We start from the raw sequence: 21,972 nt of genomic DNA, 5'->3' as shown, positions 1-21,972 counted from the left end.
CCAGCTGACTTCACCGATAGACCAGCACTATCCACAAAGGGAAACAAAACAAAGATGCAAAACAAAGGTCAGAGAAACCACAGCTGAAAGCAAAATCAGAGGTGGAACAGTCCTCTGATATCCTCAGCACACGTAGATCAGTGTTTAAGGCAGAGGCTTCAGAGTCCAAGAGATTCAACTTGAATATCAACTCCCTTACTGAGTGCCTGTGTGATCTGGAGAAAGAGCCTTCTTTTCACTTAAGCCTACCTGTACTACAGAAATAATAATTGTAGGGTTGCATAGCAGTGACAATGCTATGCATTGGATTTGAATCCTTTTTCTGCAGCTGACTAGCTGCGTGACTTTAGGCAAGCTGCTTAACCTCTCGCAAGTTACTTGCCTCTCAGTGCCTTCAACTGTAAAATAAGGATACTGCTACCTATTCCTTACAGTTGTTGTGAAGATTACAACAAGACAATGCTTTGCTTGTGTAACATGAACACAATACACGTTGGCTATTGCTATCATTCTGGTGGTGACAGTTATTACCATCGATGGTAGACAGAATGGCCCCCATCCCCAAAGAGGCCCATATCATAATCTCTGGAACCTATGACTGTTACTCTATGTGTCAAAGGAGACTTTGCAGATGTCATTAAGTATCTTGTGACAGGATTATTATCCTGGATTATTCCAGATGGACTCAATGTAATCGCAAGGGTCCTCATAAGGTAAAGAAAGAGAAGAGGATGGAATGACAAATGCAGAGGTCAGACAGAGAGATCTGAAGATGGCACACTGCTGGTTTTAAAGATGGAAGAAGGAGCCATAAGCCAAAGAGTGCAGGTAGCCTCTAGAACCTGGGAACTTTGGAAAGAATGCATCCCTGCTTACACCTCACCTTGACTTTAGAACTTTTGACTTCCAGAGCTGTAAGATAATAAATTTGTCTTGTTCTAAGCTACTACATTGGTAGGATTTGTTACAGCAGCAATAGGATACTAACATACTACCTTATTAATATAGAAAATAGGCAAGTCTGGGGAAAACACATGGCACATAGTAGGCACTGAATAAATGATGGTTGGTGAGCTATATTTGAGGGATGGCAGTAACTCAGGGAGACTCCAAGCCTCTCCAAGGAACCATAGGTGATAAGGTTTGGATCTGTGTCCCTGCCCAAACCTGAAGTCAAATTGTAATCTACCTAGTGTTGGAGGTGGGGCCTGGTGGGAGGTGATTGGATCATGGAGGTGGATCCTTCATGAATGATTCAGCACCATCCCCTTGGTGCTGTTCTCATGATAGTGAGTAAGTTCTCACGAGATCTGGTTGTCTGAAAGTGTGTAGCACCTCCTCCTCCCCCTTCCCTCTGCTCCAGCCATGTGAAGTGCTGGCTCTCCCTTTGCCTTCGGCCATGATGTAAGTTTCCTGAGGCCTCCCCAGAAGCCAAGCAGATGCCAGAATCATGCTTTCTGCACAGCCTGCAGAATCGTGAGCCAATTAAATCTCTTTCTTCATAAATTACCCAGCCTCAGGTATTTCTTTATAGCCGTGCCAGAATGGACTAATACAGCAGCCCTCTAGTATGCCATGGCAGCTAATGCTTGTTACCTGCTGCAACCTATATGCTTCCTACTGTATATCAAACAGCTGGAGATAGATACTGTCTTCTAACCACTCATTCTTAGATAACTGTGCCTGAAATAGTCCAGGTAACTAAATGAACCAGAAGGGGAAGTACCATCAGCCAAGAAGCAGCTGAATTCTGAAGATGTGCAGATCTACACAGGAATGTCATTAGGCCCAAGGCTGTCTTGTAACTAAACAGAAGAAAGCCACAGAACATAACTTCCATAGCCCTTGTTACAGTCTTTTGTTATAATGGTGGATGTGTTAAGCCTCAGGGGCAGCCTCAGGAAACAGAGCCGCTCTGACTTTCTCCTGCCTTCCTTTCACCTGTCCCAAGGCAGGGCTCTAATCTTCCTTACCTTTCTGATTGTGGGTCATAAGACCCTCATTCCAGAGAAGATCTGGCTCCATACCCTAGAGGAAGGAATGCTGAGTCATGAAGCTTCCATAAAACCCAAGAGAATAGGGTTCAGGGAGCTTCCAGATAGCTGAGCACATGGTGGTTCCTGGACGGTGGCACACCCATGGAGGGCATGGAAGTTTCCCCTATGCCTTGTCCTATGCATTTCTTCTATATCCTTCATAATATCCCTTATAGTAAACCAGTAAATGTTATTTAAAAAAAGAAGCATTTCTACGTGCCTTGGGTCAGGTCTAAGACCACCAACCCTACAAATTTGATAGCATCCATAATAAGGGGCCTCCAGATAATCCCCAGTGAGGTGTGAGACACAAAATTTCAAGAGCCTGCACCAGCCAATATTGAGGAAAAGCACTAACATATGAGCTATCATAAAAGTTGTTTCCCCTCCCTCCTGTTCCAGCTGATGTCCAGTGTGGACGGAATATTACAATCTCTCTTGGCAGTGTGTCTGCAAGTACATCAGTGACATGGGAAGGGGTGGCAAGTTCATTCCACTCCCTCTGCAAGGGACTTGGCTTCCTGCTGCCTGAATGTTATATGTGTAGAGGAGAGGCAGCTTAATTGAGAGTACTATACAGACACAGTGGTTAGAGTGGTGTTAGGAGCAACACTCTCAAATCAGGTGCAGGAAGATGGATGAGATATCTGCAATAAAGAGACTAGGAAGGGGAAAGAATACAGCAGAGAAACAAGAGGACAGAATAAATGGCAGAATCAACTGATTATTCACACTGGGGAAATGCCAGTCAGGGCTGCTTCTTGAGGACCTGCATATACCTTCTTGAATATAGCCTCATTTTTACACTGCATATTGCTTAAGGTCTCAGCCCTGGAATAGTCACCTTGGTGACTATGGAGGGTAAGGTAACAACACAGTTGCTTTCTTGGGCACCCAGAAGAATGTCTGATGTGATATTTGTCTTGAAATGCTCTCTCTATATGGGCCCACCCCTAAAATTATATTCTTCAAGTTCAAGTCTTTCAAATGAAAGGCATTAAAAAGGATATAAGAAATGAAGTCTGACTCAAACTCATCCTCCAAATAGACAAAATATGTATTAAGAAAGGAAAGGCATAAACAAGCAAAGCTGAATAAGAAGATGCTTTTATCTTAGATGAGATTGCATCCTTCTTTCTTCTGTTAGGATTTGCATTTACCTAAACATCATCTGTACATGAAGATGTGGCATGTGATTCCAACTGAAGGCTAATAATGGGTGGAATAAACCATGGAATGTCATAATTTTTAAACTGCATGCCAAGGATCCCTCAGAGTCCTTGGGTGGGGTGTGTGTGGAAGAGAGGGTGGGGAACTGGAATCCTGCCCCTGTCCATGCTTCAAACTGAACTTTGTCTTAATTTTGAGTTTGCTGACAAAAGAATGCTTAAAAACATCTAACGTAATGTAACCTTCTCATTCGCCAACAAATAAAAAGAATGGAAGACAGGGTGCCCAATTTGCCCAGGACACCAGGACACTCCAGGTTTGAATAGCACCTCCACAAAGAGACAATAAATTACATAGTCACCAAGCTAGAGACATTACAGGTCGGCCTAGGGTCCCACGTTCATATGAAGTTCAGCCAGTACCAGAACGTGCCTCCTAAGATTCTTCCTACTACACAGTATTTTTCTCTTGTCAACAGAAAATGTTTCACTTATTTACTTTTTGTTTTTATTTGTTTCACCAGCAGGGGAAAAATTCCATTAAAACCTAATAGCAGGCTTGGAAAACATTTAAATTGTCGCTGGATATTTTTCCTGTTTTATACCACACTGATTCTTTGCCTTGGATATGAACCAAACACTGTAGAGCTTGTTTGTATGATCCTTTTGAAAAGTTATTTAGGTTTTTTTTCTTCTTCAGTAGAGTTATGACTAAAACTGAGATGTGAAAACTCTCTGGAACTGATCCAGAGAGGTATACCAGAGAACACAAGAATAATACCCCAGTATAAATCAGGTCCTGGTTTCTAGATGTTTTTGTTTTGTTTTATTTATGTTTGGATAATATAGCAAAAATTATGGAGTACAGAATCTACATTCATTTCTAGTATGAAATCTGAGATTTCAGAGCAATTTCCTACTTGTGTCTGTAGACTGCCACGTGAACCTTAGGGCATGTATTTATAGTCTTATTCCATTTTTAGGAGCACTGCAAGTTGATAAGCTTTACAGTGGTGTTCCATGTTAACACTTTAGGATTTGTGGCTGACATCCCTGACCTGCCATGGTAATCACTATCATTGCTTTTCAGAATGAGATCTTCTCTGTGCCTCCCTGAAATGAACTCTGCCTTTTCCCCTAACTTTTAGGGCCAAGCCCCATTTGGGCTATCAACATCCAAACAGGCTTCTTGCTAGCTAGTGGAAAAAGACTTCTGAAACTCACTGAAGTCCCACAAATGCTGACCCAGCCACATTAACTTCAGCATAGCCATGTGGCCTCCACATCCAGAGGCCTGCCTACAAAATGCAGATGCAGAGAGAAAAGAACAAGCGTTATATCAAGCCCCTTATCAATATATCATGTGCCCAAATATTGTATGTTCCCAGGTTCCCAGCAATATGCTAGGTTGTTGACATGAGAAAATCTTATCAACCTCTGCTATTTTCCTAATGCTCAGATGAAAACTACTGGTGTTAGAAAAAAAAACAACAACAACAACAACAACAAAAAAAAAACCTAAGTAGTAGAAGTAGGCAATAAACAATGGAAAGTGATGGAAAAAAGCTATAGCATATCTTCCAGTAGTCCCTGGATTGGAACAGTATGTTATTTTCTCAACTCTTGAAGCTTTAAAAACATTTATTGTGTGTGCTCAGTGTAATAGATGCCTAACTGAGATACGACTTCCTATTGTAACTGAGACTGCACTGTAAGTAGGAAGATGAATAGATTATTTCACCTTGGCAACTGCATTACTTTTGAGTTTCCTAGTTTAAATCCAAAGATCTGGCAGGAAAAAAGACCTGCATTCCTGTCTCTGCATTCTAACACTAACCTGCTTATGCAAATCTTTTTGGCTCCCTGGGCCTCCATGAGATAAACATATGTACTATTAACTTTGTAGGATTACAAGTTAAGATCTTTTAGAAATATCTAAAGCCATATACAAGTAGTATATGGCTTTAGAAAAAGACCACAGGAAAGTTGAACTCTCTTATCTAAGAAGGCCAGGAAATTATCCCTATGACAAACTGATGATGTCCAATAGGAGACTGTTCTTGGCTTCCTGAGCCTCAGTATGTCTGGATGATGGAGAGAAAAGGTTAACGCAGAATGAGAAACATGAAGATTCATGAATTTATTGGCAGGGACAGGGGAGGTAATGAGGAACTAATTTTCTTTCCCAAACACACTCAAATGTTCCCATATTCTTCCTAAAATAATGATAAACTATTTCAAAATTAAAACCAGCAAGCCTGTGCCCACAAGATGTAATTCCAACTGAAGTTTAAGAGCAGACCTAGAAACTGGCCAACGCATGTATCACTTTAACCTTGTGAGCTTGGTTTCCTGACAGGACTATTTTGTTGGGGAAAAAAATATTCAAGGATATGCACTTAGAGAATTATTCCTCCCCAGTCATTTGTTTGGCAGGAAAACCTGTTCTGCTTCATGTAATTAGCTGATTAAAAAGTGGTATTTGATTGAACCCTGGCTATACAAAATGATCTTGAGTTGATTGAAGGACACTTTCAAACCCTTCGATTGGGAATGTTTGTGTTTGGAATAATAAATCTTCACTCAAGGAGAGGATGAACATTCCTATTCATATAATTTCAACATCTATAATAAGGTATTTATTCATTCCAGAGGTAGGTTTTATTAGTCCATTTTGAGAATGAAAAATATGATGACACTTTAAATCATACACTCCTGAGAAAAATGGGCAGATTATTCACAATGATCATTTCTAATAAGAATGGAAATAAAAATCATCATACTTGACCAATTTATGATATATAGAAAACACTGCATCATGCAACTACTAATTCTCCATCACTATTGACTTTGCAGAAGCCCATTTCAAAGATAAGACACAGTATCCCCAAAACAAGTGGGATAGATGTGTTTTCTGTAAAAATAATTCCTTCCATTTATGCCCCCCTAAGAAAACAAGTAGATTATGTTTTTTCCCTTGAACTGCTGTTATTGCTTTTTAAATATGTATCTCTCCTCCCAACACTGTAGAGGTATGACTAAAGTCCTATCATAGTTGAGAATGCCCCAGAAGTAATGAGTAATACAATCCCTGTCCCATTGCCTAAGCAACTACATGCTTTTCTGAATCATAGATGTCAATTCAAAAGTATAGAAATTAGGGCTGGCTTCTAATTCGATTCTACCACTAATCATTTTTGGGAACTTACACTTCTGAACTTTACTACAAGCCTCAGTTTAGTTACATGTAAACTGGTGACAAATACATATACTATGTACCTTCCAAAATTGAAGCTATCATACGATAAAGGCTTTCCAAAAAATATCAAAAGAATTATATAAATGTAACAACACAATATATACCAAATAAGTATTTCCTATTAATATTAAACTGCCATAGAAACAGTAAAATATCCTTTTGTAGTCCTAGAGATTTTCTCTAAACCAATTTGTAGAAAGAGGAAACGATTTATTGCTTCTCATGTACTTTAAATGCTACCTTTTTATAGATTGTTCTTAACCAGAGTACACAATAGAATTTGAACACTTTCATTCACCAGGCCTTAGGGACTCCTCTATTATCTCTCAGAGATGGTCTGACCCTGGCCATAGGCTATTTTAATTTACCCCCTATTGTCACAGCTGGCTGTCATGGCCTAGGTCTTTGGTCAAATGAATCAGGCCCTTGTACGGAAGCGGGGGTGGGGTGGCGGGGGGCGGATATTTTGAACAAACGGAATTAATCTGGTTTAAAAGTCAGACAAACTTTAAAAAGAGAGTTGGCTGGAATAGCATATAATTGCACCTCCTTATACATAAAGCTAATCAATTAGCAGTAAACTGTTAGAACTTTACCATTTGGCTTGATCATTTTGAGGCTTCCAAAGCTTCCCTCTCTAGCATACAGCAGCAGTGGGCTGTATTTCCACCAGAAACAGAAACTGACAGCTAAATTCTTTCATCCCCCCTCTATTTTATCTTCTCTCAGTCTAACAAAGCTTTAATACCTGCACAAAATACCAGACTTTACACTAGTTGGCTACATAGACAAGAAATAAAAATCCACATAACTAGGATTCTGACCATAAAACTATGTGACCACGTGGTATTCCCATCATGCCCAAAGATGCAAGCATGTTTTGGAGGCTGAAGTGTAAACGGGATTATTTATTTGCTGAGCATGACAGAGGGAAAATAAAATGTAGTGCTATAATCCTCACAATTAGAACTCAGCCAATTTATTGTCTGCTGTCTGGATGATAAATTTCTATCTTTTTTTTAATATAATTCATGCAAAAATAAAAAAGAAAGGTCTGAACATCAGGCATACAACACAAATTCTATTACACTGATAGCAAGGAAAACATATAATGAAATATTTTCCTGTTTACAAGGTCATCCTTCTAGTTCATGGAATTCATTTAATCCTTAAGTCCAATTCAGTGTGTGCTACTCTACAAATAAATCCACACAGGTTTCTAACAAGAACCCTAAAAGGGGGTTCACAATGCAAATGAAAAAAAACAGCATAACACGGCCATTGATAAATTGATCCTTTCGGATAAGCAACACTTTTTTCTAACTTAAGTATCTTTTAGAGGGCAATAAACTGCTTTATCAAAAAATTAAACTGTAACTCTAAGCAAAAAAAAAAGAAAGAAAGAAACTAATAACGTGTGCTGGAGGTTAATTTTCAAGGGCTTGGATACATAATTTACCACCCACTTCTTTTTTTATTAACAGCGCCAACTCATTAAAAACTTCCACTGTTCCTTCCTTTGGTACTAGTGATTCACACGACTGGGAGAGTAGCAATTATTCATCTTTTTATCTTTAAGTAAATGCTCAGCAAAAGGGGCCAAGGTCTGACTGCTGCTTTGTATAACATTGGAGAGATTAGATGAGAAGTTGCAAACATTTAAAAGTCCTCCAAGGTGGGTGGATCACTTGAGGTCAGGAGTTTGAGACCAGCCTGGCCAATGTGGCAAAACCCTATCTCTACTAAAAATACAAAAATTAGCTGGACACGGTGGCACGCCCCTGTAGTCCCATCTACTCAGGAGGCTGAGGCAGGAGAATTGCTTGAACCAGGAGACGGAGGTTGGAGTGAGCCAAGATCTCGCCACTGCACTCCAGCCTGGGCAACTGAGCGAAACTCCGTCTCAAAAAAACAAAACACAAAAATAAAAGTCCTGACCTGCTGTTTAGATTTATCTATCCAATAAAATAGAATGTTTCAATATTAACTGGAAATCCCATGAAATAAAATCACTCTCTTGCCAAAAATTATAATGGTTATTACCTTAAAATTTGCTAAAGTGTTAGGGAGATGAATCAAAACATCTTTTTAAATAGCAAAGAAAATATACTTATAATTAACAAAACCACAGATATGTTATGAAGTATCAGTCTATCTTTCCTTCTTAAAAATGATATTTTGTTTCTTAATAACAGAAAGACCTATGATATATAGATATAGATGTAATATATATAATACAAATATATATATTTAACATATAGGTATTATCACATAGTTAGAATATGCATGGCAGTTTGTGAAATACTTTGCACACACTAATATGCTTTTACCAGCTGAAGCACTAAATCTGTGCCTCATTCTTTTCTGAAATTTTTTCATTAAATATATGTTTAAGTTACTTAGTATATGAGAGATTTTTAAGTGAGTATTCAAACATACAATTTTATGGTTATCCACATTTTACTGATTAGTATTCATCCCTAAAAGGCCAGTAGAAGTCATAGGAAACCTTTGCACCATTTTGGTGCCCCAGACTTCAGGCCACATTGACCTGGGCCAATTGAGTCATGGTGGTAAAGCTCTTCCAACCTCAGCATTCCCTATGTTTTGTAAATTTCCCTGTGATGATTCTACCTTTGCCAGTATGGGGACACAATAATATTAACTGTGCAATGGAGTTTCAATAACCTCACCTGAATCAGGCTAATACCAGTTAGGGTCCCAGATGCTGTTTGTTTGCCACACTAGCAGTGCATTTTTAACTTCTACCTTTTCTCATTTTCCAGTTGTCTTTGCTCAGTCCAGTAAACAAAACAACCTCAGATTAAGAAATATTTAAAATTCATCTTATAGCTTCTGGACTTCATTAGTAAGTTAAAATGCAGACTCCAATTGACTTTCAAGTACCCTTTCAGTTCTCACTCTACCAACTTCTCATTGGACACTTAGTCACTATTCTTAATAAAATTAGAATGCACAGTAAATGCACATGATTATTGCATTTACTATAATAGTTGGATTCTTTGGCAACAATAGCTCATCTAATTCTCATACCAATTCAGAGACAGCTGCTATTATTAGCCCCACTTTGCAGATAAAGAAACTGAGATATGGAGAAGTTCATTTGACCCCATTCATACCGCCTATAAGAAATGTTATATTGTGAAGCCTCAGCTCTTAGCTGACACCTAGTATTGCTCCTGCATTGAACAATTTTATATTAAGATGTTATCATCCTGACACCTGTTCTCAAAGGGAATATATATATGGCATCCCTGTTTAACATCCTTCAATGATCACTGCTACCTCCAGAATAAAACATAAACCCTTGATCTAGAATTTATACACTACATGGGCTGCCTACCCTTCCAGCTTCATCATGCTCTACATGTCCCATGCACACAGTTCTGTTCCTGAGGACTAAGTGTCCCCAAACTTTTCATGTTCCCTTCCCTTTGTACACTTGCAGTCATATCCTGAAACATCCCCCTCCATTGTGTCCATCTGGCAGGTTCCCACTCATGTTTCATGACTCAGCTCAAGCATCTCTCTGGGCATTCGTCCCTGATGCCTAGCCACCAGGCAGAATTGTCACACCCACCTCTGTTTCCATACACCTTCTTCATACATTTAGTACAACTATGATTGTTTTATATTTTCAAAAAAGTAAAAAAAAAAAAAGTCTCTCATCACCGGTGAGCTCAGAAGCAACTATTTTGTCTTTCATCCATGTCTTTTGAGCACTGAACAGAATAGACCTGCTTTGAGAATAAGCAGAGGAATGAATGTACAAGTGGCATTAGTGGAGTCAGGCAATACACATCCCCTAAATACAAGCTCTGGAAAGCTAGGACTTTGTGGTTGGCCAGACTAAACAACTGTGAAGAAGTCATTTAAAAACAGCAATTTCCACACCTTAATATGAATTGTCTTAAAAACTCCACATGAAAGTCTCATTGTACAGAAATTCATCTGTTCACACAGTTTCGAAGTGGAAAGAGTTTGACACCTGCAGGACACTCCCTATAGCTCAACACAGCTGGAAGGTGTGGTGAAGACAACTGGATGCAAGGCAGGGCAGGGTGAGGGTGACTCCTAAAGGCCCATTTGCCATACAGTAAACAGAATTTTGCCTGAATAATTCACTACCCCATTTCCCGGTTAGAATATCTTTCCTTCTATCTCTGCACATCCAAATGCCACCCTTCATAGTTCATATGCCACTTCTTCCATTAAGCATTCAGCATTTCCTACCCAGATTTCTCCTCCTTAATCTGCTCCTCTCTACAGAAACTCATACTTTTCTACAGCACTACACCTTTGCACAAGTCTTACTTCACATACTAGAAATAAACTTATTAAGGTCTATATCTTTTTTCCCTCCAAACTCACCCCCAGCAGCTAGCCTGAGCCTAATACATTGTAGTGTGAAGAATAAGGCACTCTCCAGGTTCTGCAACTTTTTAAATAAATACTTCAACTAGAATTCAGTGGAATCAATAAGCATTGAAACAAAATCATAATTATGTATTATAGCAATTCCAGGATAGATTTCAGGTGAGAAAATTTCTCTACAGCATTCCTAATATGCTAAATTTTTTACTTGAGCCCATGGTCTAGATAAAGTTATTTAAAACTTTGACATAAATAGCCATATTTGTTTTTTGTCATTGTTTTTAAAACATGGTCTCACTTTGTCACCCAGGCTGGAGTACAAGGGTGCCATCACAGCTCAGTGCAGCCTCAACCTCCTGGCCTCAAGCGATCCTTCCACCTCAGCCTCCCAAGTAGCAGGGATACAGTTGTGCACCACCATACCCAGCAAATGTATTTTTATTTTTTGTAGAGATGGAGTCTCACTATGTTTCCCAAGCTGGTCTCAAAATCCTGGGCTCAGGCAATACTTTTTCCTTGGCCTTCCAACGTACAGGCATGATCCCCTGCACCTGGCCAACTATCTTGTTATTGATTACAAAGACATGACTTGTCTAGAGAAAGTTGTCAAGTTGTATTTGAATTGCAATCACTTTCATTAAAAGCAAAGAAAAGATTTCAAATGTATCATACCAAAAATGTTGGAAAGACAAAGCATTGTGTTGGGGGCAGGGACAATGAGAATATTAAGGCAAAGAGAAGATACATGTCTTTAACAAGGAAAAAAGTCTGGACTTATTTGATTGTAAACTATAGCTCAAAACCTATCAGTTTTCTTAAAAAAAATGAAGGAAAAACAATAATGCAACCACACGCATAATTTTCAGGCACAGTATGACATTCCTCCAGTGACTGGACATCAAAAGGATCAATAGGAAAATTGACGTTCCTGAAGATTCAGCTACAGATTAAGGACAGTACAAGAGTTGGCAGTTTAATTTGAATCAAAGGTAATATCATCATTCTGAAATAGATCACTGAAAACATAAACTTCAAACATGAATCAGACAGCCACAATCATTTCATAATAATGGAGTATACTACAATGGCACAGCATTACAAGAAAAACAAATACTGCATTTGTAATGTGAACAGCTGACCTGTATGGTAAAATATGCTTTATACTTTACGGTATATTTTCTCAGCAAGTTTCAGTATGTGGACTTTGCCCTGGATTCTGCCAAGAGAAGAACCAGAACATCGATAATCTCTCTTCCTCACTTAAAATGTTCATGCAATTAGGTGGCTAACAATGAGGAACATGGGTGAGCCCAAGGGTATCCAGTCTTTCTGTGGTGAGGCATTCATTCCAGTCGCCACCTCCGTTGGAGCCACACACAGTGTAAAGACTGAGTACAGGAAGGGATTTCTGGCAGCCAGAGAAAGGGGTGGTACCACTGCCACACTCACAAAATCACCCTGCAGTATTTCCTCCCCTCCAACCCCCAACCATCCTAGAAGGAAGGAGGGACAGAAAGCAGGTGCTCAATAATAAAAATAATCAACAAGGACCAATGTATATTTGCACAGTACTTTAGAGTGTGAGGCTCTTCATATACATTACTTAATCTGATTTACAGTGAACCAAGGCCCATGATCAGCCAAGTTGGTCGGATAAATCATCATCCAGCATAAGAGCCATAAAGGCAATGGAAGTTAATACAAATTTTAAAAAATCAGCAAAGGCTGAAGTATTGGGAAGGTAACAACCAAAATACATTTTTATAAGGAACGCTTTCTGCTAGAATTAAAAATTCACACCCAATAAGATCATTCAGTTAAAATACCAAGATTCCCGATTCCTTCTACAGGTCTACAATCCCTAAGTGCAATTCATAACCCCAAAGCTCTAAAAATCCAAAGGTTTTTCATAACCTCACCTGAAATAAAATAAGATTACAGCTCTTTATCCCACTTTATTAGTTTTCTATTGCTTCTGTAATAAATTACCTCAAACTTAGTGACTTAAAACACAAACGTTTATCTTACAGTCCTAGAGGTCAGAAGTTCATCAGGGTTCTCACTGGGCTAAAATTCCAGGTGCCAGAAAAACCGCTTTCTGTCCTGGAGCCTCTAGGTGAGAATATGTCTCCTTACCTTTCTCACCTGCTAGAGGCCACCTGCATTTGTTTTACCAGAGCTCCCCCTTCTTCCATTTTCAAAGTCAGGAAGGTAACAGTTCTCTGACCATTTTTCCATCATCATATCCTCTGACTACAGCTGGGAAAGATTCTCTGCTTTCAAGGACCCATGTAATCAAATTGGGTCCACTCAAATAATCCAGGATAATATCATCATCTTCAAGTCCTTAAACCTAAATCACATCTGCAAAGCCTCTTTTACTATGTGATCTGGTGTGGCTGTGTTCCCACACAAATCTCATCTTGAATTCTAGCTCCCATAATTCCCATGTGTCGGGGAAGGGACCCGGTGGGAGGTAACTGAATCATGGGGGCGGGGCTTTCCCATACTGTTCTCATGGTAATAAATAAGTCTCATGAGATCTGATGGTTTTATAAACGGGAGTTCCCCTGCACGTGCTCTCTCTTACTTGCTGCTATGTAAGTAAGATGTGTCTTGCTTCCCCTTCACATTCCACCATAATCGTGAGGACTCCCCAGCCATGTGGAACTGTAAGTCCATTAAACCTCTTTCCTTTATAAATTACCCAGTACTGGGTATGTCTTTATTAGCAATGTGAAAACAGCCTAATACACCATGAAAAGTGACATATTCACAGGTTCTGGGGATTGAGATGTGGACATGGGGTAGGGGGCAATATTCCACTACAGCCACTTATTGTGCATTTTCATGTATTTTCTTAAGGAAACAATAATATTTTTAATCAAGGAGTGCTTCCTTAGCCCACACTGAGGTTGATATATTAAGTACAGTGTATATGTGTGTATATGTGTACATATGACTGTACATAGACGTATGTGTGTATATGTTTACATATAATTGTATATAGACATAAAAACAAACATACACCTTATTGTTTTCCTAAAATATGAAGAAGTCCAAACTGTGAAACATTTCTTACTCCAAGGGTTTCAGGTTGACCTGTACCATGGTTTATCCATCCTACCGGACCTGTCTCTCCTCTTCAGGTCAACCTCTGTCCATCCTCTTCAAAGGAGCAGTTGCTCTTTTCATATATCAGATCCAAAAACACTGACTGGACCTTAAATATTAGCAGACAATGTCACTATACATTGAAGAGCCTAAAACTAAAGTCTACTCCCTCTTGCCTTCTTTTAACTTCTTAGTTGAAGATGCCTGATAAGTTGAAATTAGAACCCCTCTAGGGGCATGACCATTTCTTTCTCTTTTTGACTTCTTTCCTGAATTGTAGCTAGGCTAGAGGGAATCCATACTGAAAATGTACATATAGAGACACAAGCCAAAAATATGTGCTCCAAATGGCCTTTTACCAAAGAGCCCTGCCTTATGGGTAATTGGCACCATCTCAAGCTATTAATAAAGTGGTATTCTGATTATCATTTGGCTGCTATTGCCTGCATGCATCTTCCCTGGGGACTCTGTACAGGGACAGAGGTAATTGGCAGGGCAGGTTCAGGTATTTCTGAGACTTTAACCATACTACTATCAAAACTCCACCTCAATTTTTAATATACAATTAATAAGCACTAATATCAGGAAACTTACTCAAAAGTGCATGAAATGCTTTTACCACTCTGACAAAAAAAAAATCTGAGGTATGATACAGGCATTTACCCTATGGGAATATCCCAAATGAACATTTTTAGTTAGCTGGCAAAAAGGGGAAAAGCTATAGGTAACGGCATAATTTCTCATGCAACTTCCTGTGACATTATTCAGACTTTATCTGCTATAGGTAGAAAAGCCTTTGTGGTTATTGAGGCCATAAATAGGAGACCTTCAAAAGAGCACTAGCATTCATTAACAGTGTAGAACTCAGGATAATGCTCAATTATGGTTACCTGATCCAACCGAATCTTGTGTTGAGCACAGCCTGGCCACAATAAATTGTAAAGTCTAGCTATAAATAACAAACACTCTGAAAAATAAGTTTTAAATTTTTTAATTAAAAATTAAATATATTACAACTTTCTGAAGGGCAAGCATATTTTATTCATTCTTATACCCCTGTTACCTTCATATAGTATATATGACCATTACTATATATCTACAAACTTCATTTTTGCTTAAACATCATGTTTACTTCATGGAGTAAATGAATGCAATGCCCCATGTGCGATGCACATAAAACAAGCACACAAGATGGGACCCATTATCTAACTAACAAACAAAAGCATGCTTATCAAAAGACACCTAAGAAAATACTCCCAGGCTCTATGTACATCTGCCATCTATCCTTTTCCCCAACAACTAGGAGTCGTTTAATTTCTACATATTTCATGAGGACCAGAAAAATCAGATCTATGTTGTTTGTTCTCAATTCTAAAGGCAGTTCTTACTGCACACTGTGTGCTCAAACATAAAAATACCAGGAAGAACTAGTGACTTCATTAGTTTTATCCTGAGGCTTGTGATGCAACTAATTTGTGATGTCCTGAAAACCAATTTCTGAATGACTACTTATTGGTTTTCCTGAGTCCTTTTGCATCATGCTTGTTCAAAGGGTACATAAATGTGTATGCCAAGGACCAAAAAAATAAAGCAAAAAAATCAATTTCAATTCCCAGAGAGCATGAGATTGGCATAGATCAGTGAACAACATCACTGTTTTTATATCAAGATAACCTTGGAACTGAAAAAATTCTTGGAGGCAAGATTCCAATTAGTTACCCTACCTAACAAATTAAACAGCAAACATAAAAAAACCTTATGCTGTAAATCAAAAGACAAGTGGTGGCACATTTAGGAAAATGACCTAGTAATCTCACTAATCTAAAGGCTAAAAAACTTTAATTCTGTTATCAAAGGTTCCTGGTGCTTATATATATTAAAGATTCAGCCACCATTTAAATTTTTATGGGATAATTTATTTATATAAAATTAAACAGATCCATGAAGTAAAAAGTGAGGTCGTTGTCTTTTTTGGTTCTCCAGTCCACACCATTTTACCTGCAAGGATGTATCAGAACTTTGTACGTATACAGAATCTCTCTCAGCCCACAGTGATACCCAATTTTTAGGTTTTATTAGCCTTGTAATACAACAATGAGAGAAACAGGTTGATACATACCGTCCAGAACCAGGCTTAAGAAGGAAAACCTAGCAATACACACAAAAGAACAAAGTACAAATTGATGAAGAATGGATATAACATAATATCTCACCAGAGCCTTATTTGGGTCATATAATATTTGGGGCACTTTAATCTTACATAGTTCACTGGAAAACAGAAGAAAAGCTTCTACGACAATAAAAGCCCATGCTGCAAAGGCCTTTTTGTGTGTATGCTGGGGACAGGGGTGATTTTGGGGATAACGTGAAGGTAAACTATAATACTATTTCAAAAGTTTACCCAAGTTTCTGCCAAAATATGTCCCAGTCCTCAACCCTCCAGGACTGCTTTCTTTCAAAATTCCAAAACAGTTGAATTTTTAACAGATATATTGCCAAAAGGAAGAATCAAGATTGAGATCCAGGTTAGCAACTAATGAAAGAACAGATATTGTATCTTCTGCACTCATTATAGATAATGTCTACAGAGTATTCATTCCCAGGAGTTGAAAATATAAAACAAGGTAGAATGTTAGCTATTCACTGTGGCAAATACAGATTTAAATAGCCTTCTGTCAACTAGAACTCTATTAACTGGCACTTCTACATATCTATAAAACTGTGATAACTAATACAAAAACCTTAAACTGCCTCAGGGTTGTAATTATAAATACTAGTTATCTATTGCTGCTGCATAACAAATTACTCCAAAATTTAGCAGTTTCTAACAATAAACATTTAATAATTCACACAGCTTCTGTGGGTAAGGATTTCAGAAATATCTTAACTGGTTGGTTCTGGCTCAGGGGCTCCCAAGAGGATGTAAAATGTTACCCAGGACTGCAGTCATCTGAAGAGTTCCAGGGCTGGAGGACCCTCTACCAAGGTGGCTCCTTCATACAACTGGTAAATTGGAGCTGTCAGCAGAGGGCCTCACTTTCTTGCCACATGAATCTCCATGGACTGCTTGAGTCTTCCCAAGACACGGCAGCTGGCTCTCTCCAGAGTGTGTGATCCAATAGAGGAAGGTGGAAATGGCAATATCTTTTATGACAGCCTTAGAAGTCATACTTCCTCAGAAGTCATACACCATCACTTCCGTCATCTTCTATTGATCACACAGAATATATAACGTGGGAGGGGACTTCACAAAGCATGAATAGCAATAGGAAAAGGTCACTGGGGACTATCTCCGAGTCTGACAGTTACAATCTTGAGATGAGCTTCCTAATGAAAGATTAATGCTCAACATACTTTTAGAACTATTTATTGTACAATTTCCTGAAAAGTATTCTTACATATGATAATATATTGATCATGACATCTTATGAGCTCTTTCAAGGAGATGCTTAAATGTCGAATCAAACTAATCTTGTGTTTTCTAACCCTGATTTCTTTTATTTGCTCAGTTCCAACACATTTTTCACTCATCATTTTCTGTATATTAGTTTACTGACTTGCCATTAAATGTTTGGTGTTAATATCTATATCAGTTTAGCATCAATATTATCAATAGTAGATCAATATTATTTAAAAAGCAGATATTCTAGATTCTCATAACCAGAGTGAATTAAAATTTCTATAGTCAGAGAATCACAGGAAAGGATCTGAAGAGGTTACCTAACTTGTTGAAACTGAATGATGGATCCATTGAAATCCATCATGTCATCATTTCTACTTTCACGTCCATTCAAAACTTTCCATAATAAAACTTTTTAAATAGGCGTAATAATTCAATAATTCATTTTTCAGATAAGGCCATCTCAATATGAAAGAAAATTACTTATGCAATGAAACCTAGAATATTGGAGCACACAAAGAAAAATAAATTAAGAATGAAATATTACATCTTTTACCAAATGACATCTTCTTATAAGTAAGACTTCAAATGACTTCACAAAAAAATTATTCCACAACCTTCCTTAGCAAACCTGTAGTATTGGATTACATTGGGGTTTTAGTAGGCAGTCACAGCTTGTAAGTGAACAGCTCTGTAATAGTAAAGCCAGAAATTTATGTTTGTCACATATTTGTTGTTTTTATAACACATTATACTATAGCTAATCCTGATTTCAACTTTCGAGAAAAATTCATAGATACCTTTTTTTTTTTTTTTTTTTTTTTTTTTTTTTTTTTGTGAGATGGAGTCTCGCTCTGCCTCCAGGCTGGAGTGCAGTGGTGCGATCTCGGCTCACTGCAAGCTCCGCCTCCCGGGTTCACGCCATTCTCCTGCCTCAGCCTCCTGAGTAGCTGGGACTACAGGCGCCCGCCACCACGCCCGGCTAAATTTTTGTGTATTTTTAGTAGAGACGGGGTTTCACCGTGTTAGCCAGGATGGTCTCTATCTCCTGACCTTGTGATCCACCCTCCTCGGCCTCCAATAGTGCTGGGATTACAGGGGTGAGCCACCACGCCCAGCCATTCATGGATAACTTTCATACTATATATATAAAAAGTAGGTTAAGATAAGCTTTTCTAGAAACTCAAAAATGGGATCCCCTCTTACCCTTTACCTGCCCCCTGCAAAAAAGAGTTTTCTTTTTTTTTTTTTTAATTTTTTTATATCCATAGGTTACTGGGGAACAGGTGGTGTTTGGTTACATGAGTAAGTTCTTTGGTGGTGATTTGTGAGATTTTGGTGCACCCATCACCCAAGCAGTATACACTGCACCCTATTTGTAGTCTTTCATCCCTCACCCCCTTCCCACCCTTTCCCCGAGTCTCCAAAATCTGTTGTGTCATTCTTATGCCTTTGTATCCTCATAGCTTAGCTCCCACTTATAAGTAAGAACATACAATGTTTGGTTTTCCATTCCTGAGCTATTTCACTTAGAATAATAGCCTCCAATCTCATCCAGGTCACTGCTAATGCCATGAGTTCAAAAGAAAGAGTATTCTTATCTCTTAGGCACCTGGTCATTGTTTTCAGCTTGAGACTATAAGGAAAAACTAAGGTAGAGAGGGGGAGATGGGAAAAGGAGGAGACGAGATCACAGTTCCTATATAAATAAGCACAGTATTACAGTTTATGTTCAGACTTTAAAAGAAAAATCAATCTAAACAGAAAATAACTGTGGCCTTCCTGTGCATTTCAACATCAGCAGTATGAACATCAATAATATAGAAATTGATATGTAATGAATATATGCTACATGCTGGTTTCTCTCCTAAATATTATATTAATATATTCTCTCACCTAATCATCACAAAAATTCTTCTCTACAACTATTTTACAGATAGGGATACTGAGACTCAAGAAGTTTACCCAAGATCACCTATATAGTAGGTGGAAGAGTAGGAATTCAAACTCAGAAAGACTCCTCCAGAAGCTACATCTTTAATTGCTGGGCAATACTGCCTTAAAATGGACTGAGGTGTTTTTGATCAATCAGGGTGTTTGATACATCTTAATAAGGTAGCATAAGACTGTGTTCAATAACAAATGCTTCTTTTGATCAGGGGAATAAATTCCCAAAAAATATGATTTTATGGTCATATTGGCAGTATTAATGTATAAAAGGTACCATTGATTCTTCAATGTTTTGTCTACAAACCTACCAAAAGCCACCAAGGAAGGATGGGGACTTAGATCTTTTCCAATAGAGAAAAATGAAAGCTGGCTATAAGACCCAAAAATCTATTAATATACATAAATAGATCACATATAAATATATACTAATCAAGATGAAAGAAATAATACTTAAGGTTTGTTTCAAACCTTCCTGGCTATACCTGAACTGTTATAAATCACTTGTCAAAACACTGACTTCCTATTCTCAAGAAAGTTTTTGCTCTATGTCACCAGCAATGCTTCCAGATCTTGAAGTCTCTAGGTCCTGATTATCTGAAGTAGTTAAAATGTGTGCAATTGTTACAAAAATGTTGCATAGATTAGCAAGAAGTGTCATTGTACAAGCGTTGTACAATCTAATGATGTGAACAAGCAGCTTTTAAAGTCTTTGCAGGGACCGGGCTTATTTCTTGTGAACATTGTGAGATCATTCTAAAATAAGAGAATAGTAAATACATATAATTTTAAAAATCTGGAGTTTAACAAGGCCATTGGATTACATAACCAACTTTAATGATGCATTAAATTCAGAATCTGTGCTATTGCAATGTTCGACCTGAGACTTCATCTGGGACACCGAAGGATGATGACCTATGGAAACATCAGCACCAGAGCCTCATATCAGATATCGTAGTTGACAGTCAGACTTGGGAGAAAAAATGAAGTCTGTGCAGAAAGATAGCTCTGGGGATTTTTCCCATCCTGAGGTCCATTTAACCTTTCAGGAACTTACTTTTGCTTACAAAATGGGAGAAGGGAAAGAAATCTTACATGGTTAGAGTGGGGGAAATGTATTCCTACTTGCAGTCACATAAGTAAAAGGGTAATAATGCCTGCTGGATTTATTATGCATATTATGTGATTCATCCTTGAGCGTCTACTGCCTTTATCCATAGAACATAGAGAGCAATATATTAGCCTTCTGAATGGAAGACAAAAATGCATCATTGCCCATTCATCAATGGTCCAAGGAAGTATCTCCAGTCTCTATTCAGAAGTCTTTTCTGTTTCCTCCGAGTGTGTCATTTAGTATCCATTACTGCTACATATGTGCACCTCTGTGTCTGTGGTTATGTCATGTGTGTTTAAGAATTCATAACAGGAAAGATTATGCTCATTTTTCTTCTTGAGAAAACAAAGCTAGGTGACATCTGTGAATAAACAGGCCAACACTGCAATAACTGAAACAGTAAGAAGTAGGAACCTAACCCTGGCCTTCTGGCTTCTACTTCCATCCACAGCTCCCTGAATCTCAACATTCCTCATGTTGGCACCACCTCTTACGTCTGATTCTCATCCTAATGATTCCTGCTACACACAAAGTCACATGTACACACTTCTCTATAAGTTATTTTCTATTAAAAAGATAGCATTAAACCTCTGTCTTCTGAGAATTTTATAACACCCCTCAAGTACAGCAGGTCGTGGAACGACATCATTTCATTCAACTTCGTTTCATTATAATGTTGCCCAAATGTTGATTCCTGGCTGGGTCCACTGTCTGGGTGGAGTTTGTACATTCTCCCCATATCTGTATGGATTTTCTCCAGGTACTCTTGCTTCCTGCCACGTCTCAAAGATGTGCATGGTAGGTTAATTGGCACATGTAAATGGTCCCAGCCTGCGTGTGGGCATGTGTGAACGTGCCCTGCAACAGGATGGTGTCCTGTCTAGGGCTGCTTCCCGCCTTGTGCCCTGAGCTACCCGGATAGGCTCCAGCCACCTAAGACCCTGAACTTAAATAATTGGGTAAATATTGATCTGGTTTATAGTAACCTTTCTTACATGTATACATAGTTTACATGTATTTGAATGCTTAATATTAAAGTGTTTTGAGAAGTTTGGAAATGTTTTTGTGACCAGAAATATGCCATGGGAACTTAAGTCTTGTTTCTACCAATTAGCCTGTGATAAAAGTGTTTCATTATACTTCCTTTTGCTTAAAGTTGCAGTTTCCAAGAACCTATCAAGTCAGTTAAGTAAGGACTTACTGTAAGTGAAGAGCAAAGGGACAGACACTGCAAAACAAGGCTTGGGAGATGTAGTTCTGACTAATGCCAAAAAGTTAACATTCATTTATACAAAAAAGCCAGTACATTAATTCTTTCCATATCAAGTCCCCGAGTGCTAACAAAGTATGGGTCCATGTCCACACTTCAGCTTGCACCCAGAACAACCACTTCCTGTTGCCATGAGTTACAAGTTGGGTCACTTGGAGTCCTCCAGACAACTTGAGAGGTACAGCAATTTCAGAATTAAGAAAATATATTCTTGGTAATTAGCAGTGGTCAGCAATTCAGTCCATTAAAATATTAGATCAGAAATATT

At 38.4% G+C, this 21,972-nt stretch overlaps 1 protein-coding gene across 3 annotated transcripts in view; it reads right to left on the bottom strand.

Moving 5' to 3' along the window:
- Positions 1-21,972, bottom strand: part of NAV3 (neuron navigator 3) — an 890,287-nt gene that overhangs the window by 865,249 nt on the left and 3,066 nt on the right. The window lies entirely within an intron of this gene.

Source organism: Gorilla gorilla, chromosome 10 (genome assembly GCF_029281585.2).
Source record: "Gorilla gorilla gorilla isolate KB3781 chromosome 10, NHGRI_mGorGor1-v2.1_pri, whole genome shotgun sequence".
In the NCBI taxonomy this organism is placed as follows: domain Eukaryota; kingdom Metazoa; phylum Chordata; class Mammalia; order Primates; family Hominidae; genus Gorilla; species Gorilla gorilla.
This window is presented reverse-complemented; position numbering and strand designations above follow the sequence as displayed.